The sequence below is a fragment of the Octopus bimaculoides genome, chromosome 4 (genome assembly GCF_001194135.2).
Source record: "Octopus bimaculoides isolate UCB-OBI-ISO-001 chromosome 4, ASM119413v2, whole genome shotgun sequence".
In the NCBI taxonomy this organism is placed as follows: Eukaryota; Metazoa; Mollusca; class Cephalopoda; order Octopoda; family Octopodidae; genus Octopus; species Octopus bimaculoides.
In genome coordinates, this window is record NC_068984.1 from 142,856,346 (window position 1) to 142,862,512 (window position 6,167).

The following is a 6,167-nucleotide window of genomic DNA, read 5'->3' on the forward strand; positions in this document are numbered from 1 at the left end:
AATATTCTTTTATCATTTACTCCTTTATTTCTTTCAGTCATTTGAGTGTGACCATGCTGGAGCGCAGCCTTTTAGTCGAATAAATCGACCCTTTGGAAGCTTAGTACTTAATCTATCCGCCGCTTTTGCCGAACCGCTAACTTACGGGGACATAAACACACCAACATCGGTTGTCAAATGATGGGTGGGGAACTAACACAGACATACAGACACACACCCATATATATATATACACATACACGACGGGCTTCTTTCAGTTTCCGTCTACCAAATTCACTCAGAAGGCTCTGGTCGGCCCGAGGCTGTAGTAGAAGACACATGGCCAAGTTGCCACGCAGTGGGTCAGAACCCAGACCCATGTGGCTAGTAAACATGCTTCTTACCACACAGCCACGCCTGCAGCTATACATACATACATACATACATACATATACACACACATACTTACACACACATACATACATACATACTTATATACATAAAAAGATAGATAGATAGATAGATAGATAGATAGATAGATAGATAGATAGATAGATAGATAGATAGATAGGGAGATAGGTAGATAAGCCGTGATGGCAGAATCGTTAGCGTATGGGGGAAAATGCTTAGCGAATTTCGTCGGTTTTTACGATCGGTGTTCAAATATTTTCGCCGTCAACTTTGCCTTTAATCCTTTCTCGGTCGGTAGCATATCCTCCAGTTGAGTACAAGGGCGGATGTAATCGACTTATCTCATATTCAGAAATGGCTGACCTTGTGCCAATATTTATGAAGGCTTTCCAAACTACGATATTTTGGCTAAGTTAAAGAATTATATCTTAATTCCCCACCGAGTAATAAAGAGTTTCACCAGGAAGACTGTGTGTTTAGAAGCTTGCTTCCCAACCACATAGTTCCGGTTCCAGTCCCACTGCGTGGCACCTTGAGTGAATGTTTTCTACCATAGCCTCGTGCTGGGTGGATTTGTTAGACGGAAACTGAAAGAATCCCGTCGTATATATATATATATATATATATATATATATATATATATATATATATATATATATATATGTGTGTGTGTGTGTGTGTGTGTGTGTGTGTGTGTGTGTGTGCGTGTGTGTGTATACCAGAGTAAATACTTAAATGCGAAACAAGGTGGGAAAAAATAGTATTCGAATACCAGAAGTAGAGTAATATGCTTTTATTAAAATGGAGCAAACATATCCATTGATCTGTTGTCACAGGAAAACAAGAACCCATATTCTGTCGCACAAACAACATAGATTAAGAATAACTAAATTTAGCAAATAGAGACATTAATATTTCTAAATCTCTCAAAGAGAGATATTCAGTAACAATTCTTTAAAATAAAGACTATTTGCCAACCTAATGTGGCTGTCCTGGAAAGGATGATTGTTACTGTTGTTTTAACCCCATGAAACATCGTTTCCAGCTGGATATACGACACAATTCCTCTGTTCGAAAATATAAGGATACAGATATTGTGTTGTATAGCCAGCTGGAAACGACGTTTCCTGTGGTTAAACAACAGTAACAATCGTCCCTTCCAGGACAGCCACATTATGTTGGCAAATAGTCTTTACTTTAAATTTAGCAATATATATACTACATATGTTTCAAATGTTGGCACAAGGCCAGCATTTCGGGAAGGGTGTCAGTCGATTACATCGACCCCAGTAATCAACGGGCAATTATTTCACTGAACTCGAAAGGATCAAAGGCAAAGTCGAACTCTGCGGAATTTGAACTCAGAACGTAGAGACGGACGAAATGCCGCTTAGCATTTTCATCCGGTTCTGCATGCTCTTGCAGGCTCCAACGATTCTACAAGCTCTTGCCTTATTAATATGTACAATATATTACATATGAGTTATCTCTAGTTCTATTGCAAATCTTTAGGATTATATCGGACTGTTAGATGATCTCTCAAATATATTTGATCCCTATATTAATGCTTGCTTTCGTTTATTCCCAATTTAGCGATTGTTGCCACTGAAAACATTTGGATCATGAACAGTACCCCATTGAACGAGTCTGTAAACTTATATAAGTCCTTACTTTTCCCAGGGAAGAAGGATGCGACTTGAGGGATTCTAAACTGCTATTTCTATCAGGTTAATCCACTAGGACGGAGCTCCCATCTTTAATCCCCAAAACCAATATTTTGTTTCTGACAGACCTCAGATTCTCAACAACAACTTCTTGGAAGACTAGATAAATACAGCGTTATCACAACACGTCTGGAAGCAAATTTGTTTCTCACAGAATTCTCTATTTTGAATAAACGACTCACCTTTCCATCAGACATAAAAATACTTTCAATAGTTTTCTCTACAAATGTGGAGATGATTGCTAGAATGTTTTCTGACCATTGTACCATTGTAGAAAGTTCCATGTATGAAAGAAAAGTATCTGGAGGTCAGCACCTGCTCCAAAATGCACCTAAAATCTGTCAACTCTGGTGTTTGGCGAAGCAATCAATTAAGGAATAAGTCTGAAAGTTGAACTTTCCAACATTCTGTTTAAGACAGTGGCCATGAAGCTGTTATAATTTATATCAAAAATGAAAGTTATAAGTCTTAAATATGTCACTGAGCCAGAGGCCGGCTAATCTTATCAAAAATTCATATGAGAGGAACAACAAAATTCGCAAATCAAATTATAAACTGTTAAACATGGTATCACCTACTTAGGAATTTCTCTTGAAAAGTGAAAACAGAATAAAATGTGACTACGAAAAAGAGAGACAGAGACAGTGAGTCACAGAGAGACAGACAGTCACAGGGAGATAGAGAGAGGGGGAAAGAGAGAGAGAGACAAAAGGGATAGAGACTGAGAGAAAGAGAGGGAGAGAGAGTGAGAGAGCAGTGAAATAAACTAGAATTGAAGATGAACGTTAAAATAACGCCTCTGAATTTTAATACAGATGTGCTGTAAGGAGGATTTCAATGTATTACACGATACAGTATCTGTTCAAAAGAAATATAGCAGATAAACAGATAAATGAAAAACTGAATAATCAACTTAATTGCGTTGTATTGTTGTTGTAGTTTTGTTGTTGTTGTTATTGTTAGTATTATCATTATTATGCAAAAGTGATTTCATGCTAATTTCGTTACAAGGGATGTTTTCCTGAGGTTTTGTGATAACAGCTCTCGTCAAATCTTAAGAATCTCTTAAGTAGAAATTTCGGTGTTGTGCTGACTGCAACAAACTACCACAGAAACGATTTTCATCATTTTGTTAAACTGTCTTCAGTTCTCTGTCCAGGACCTCATATTTCACATTAAAAAAAAATTTCATTGATATCCGCTGTACTATAATACCATAATTTAGCCAATTCTATGGCGTTACACATTTTTCTCCTCCACGATCATATGTTGTGTTCATCACTTCATAATATGTCGAGTCTTTATGGAGAAAATCCCAGTCTAACGTTAGTAGTATGATAAATTTCAAAGGATAAAGCTCATTGGTCTCTCTCATTATTATTATTATTATTATTATTATTATTATTATTATTATTATTATTTCTGTAGAATTGCCCATGCATCGCTTTCACTTTCCACTTGTTCATTCTTTGCTCTCTTCATCTTGTTTGTTTTGTTTTTAATTCTTTTGGGTGTCTCACATTTTCACTATTTCTGACAGAAACAACCAAAGATTCAATCTACTGTTTGACATATCATCGCAGACTTTTTTTTTCTTTATTGGCAACACAGATCTTGCATCACGAAACCTATTCCACGAAACCTATTTCACCTGTGTTTCTAGACGCGTACAATCTACCGACATCCGTTTAAGGTGCAGTTCCTTGTCCATTTTCGTCATTTACCCAGTTTTTCTATCAATTTCTTCAAGTTCGTTATTTTCAATCTAACATCACCGGCGCCAAATCGAATTAAGGAGATAGCCCATATATTCATTAGAATAATCTTTTTCTATCCATTGAGTATACTCTTCGAACTTAATTTTGTTCTCCTAAAGTATTCTCGCCAAAAACTTTCCTTCATCTCCCTCGACTTGCTTTTGTTGTATTCCAAAATATCAACCCCTTCAACATCTTAATTCTCTCATAGTTAGGAAGTTCTGCACCATCAGATAATACCTTTCCTTTTTTAATGATAAGCACACCACACTTATTAATCCCAAATCCCATCCCGATATCCTTATTGATTATCGGCACTGCTTAAATGACCATTTCTTTCACACTCACTCATACCGAAGATTTTTTAGTCATCCATATACAAATGATTCGACTTTTCTCCATTTTTGAAGTCTACCCCGGTGTCAATCTCTGTAATATCTGTGTTAGGGGTATCATAAAAATCACAAACAGCTAGGGTGAAAGACTAACTCCCTGAAATATACCTATCTACTTGTAGGCACTGGGCAGAATGGTTTCAAAAAAAGCATTTGGAATGTGCAACTATTAATTCAAGTTGGTGGTGTAGAAGGTACCAGGTTTAGAAGTGTGTTTACACTTTTTGTCAGAAGAAGAATGTTAACTTAATTGACCACTTTGAAGGTCTTCTTTGTGTGCAGGAGAAAGGAAAGAAAATAAAACGAACGAACGAAAAAAAAGAAAGAACGAAAGAACGAACGAAAGAACGAACGAAGGGAGCATGTACACTGAAACTGGAGCTTTAGCTGACTTCATGCAATATAGTCCCTTTGATAGAGGTTTCCAAGGACCTAGTTGGGAGTTTAAATCGGGAAGTAAATTAACTGTACCACTTTTAAAAAGAATCACTTCATTTCCCTGAAATTTCTTGACGCAATCAAAATGATATTAGGGAAAGGAAAACGAAAATTCTATTGACTTCATGTAAAACGGAAATCTTAATGAAACATTGGTTGTAAATTGCAGAATTTCGACAATAAATGTAAAGTTTAGAGTGGGCATGGTAGCCAGCGCTTTGTTGATTGTTCTTCAATAGAGCTGAATAGATCAAGGAATGTTGGATGGAATTATTAAGAGAATCCCCTGAGAGAATCTGCAGCTTAGTAACCGAGAAAGACATTAAGAGCTACAAATGACAGAGCAAAGAGAGATGGAGATATGAGAACATGAATGATGTAAATAACGTTTCGAAAGTTAAAATGGATCGTTGCAGTGTGATGAAATATTGCATGGGGAATAAGGATCAGGAAATAATGATGTTCTTTTAAGAGAGAAGCAAAAGGTACAACGATGAACGTTGGGGGCAGAGGTGAAATGTTGGCAATCGAGAAAGAAGAATGATTAGAGACAAAATAAATGGAAGATGGAACGAAATCCAGTCGTATCTAAAAGAGAAGTTGTAACACATCTGAAAAGAAGTAAGGTTTAAGGAGTATGGAGATAAAACTCGCGAGTGTTAAGTCTTTAAGAGCTGAGATGAAAAGAAGAAATAAATAAAACATGGACAGTTAAGCTATAAATTAGATTCCAGGAAAACTTCATTCATCATTAATGTTCTGTAGGAAACAGCAAAAACAAAAACATAGAGGAAATAATTAAGATGGATGGAATTGGTAAGAGGCTTGTGAAGGTTATGCAAATAGACGAGAGAAACGGTTCATCATCTGCTAACTGGATTTATAATGCTATTTGAGAATCAGGCTTTTCAAAGATATAACAATGCATTGATGATGATGATGATGATGATGATGATGATGATGATGGTTGCGGTGTGGACAAAACAAGACGGATAGGTTAGAAAATTCTCTGTGTGGGATGAAACCAAACTTGTGAGAGGGATTATTTTGAAGGAAAACGTAAAGAAAGTGTTTATAAATTTTGAATGACATCACTGCGCAATCGCTGGAATCATATTTAGAAATTATCAAAACAGTGCCATATGTATTGTTAGTAAAACTTGTCTCAATGTCAATAATTTCAACGAAGATGAAGAGACAAAAGAAAACCGAGAAAGTTTCAACGATTACGCTTCAATATTCGTGAAAGGAAGAGAGAGACTGAAATTGTAACGTTTGTGAATTGGTTGGAGATCGTCTTAGCCAAGGCTTGAAAGAATGTAGATCAGCTATGTCTAGAGATATGAACATATGTGAACATATGCCCATGTATGCATGTTTCTCTCTCTCTCTGTCTATCTATCTATCTATCTATCTATCTATCTATCTATCTATCTATCTATCTATCATCATCATCATTCATC

At 36.2% G+C, this 6,167-nt stretch overlaps 1 long non-coding RNA gene across 4 annotated transcripts in view; it reads left to right on the forward strand.

Moving 5' to 3' along the window:
* Window positions 1-6,167, forward strand: part of LOC106873053 (uncharacterized) — an 88,297-nt gene that overhangs the window by 73,479 nt on the left and 8,651 nt on the right. Inside the window, exon 5 of one of the 4 annotated variants that reach the window (XR_008264064.1) lies at window positions 1,984-2,437. The exons of the other annotated variants lie outside the window; for them this stretch is intronic. This is a non-coding gene — a long non-coding RNA (uncharacterized LOC106873053). Of the gene's footprint in view, window positions 1-1,983; window positions 2,438-6,167 lie in introns of those variants that run through there. 4 annotated transcript variants of the gene reach the window in all.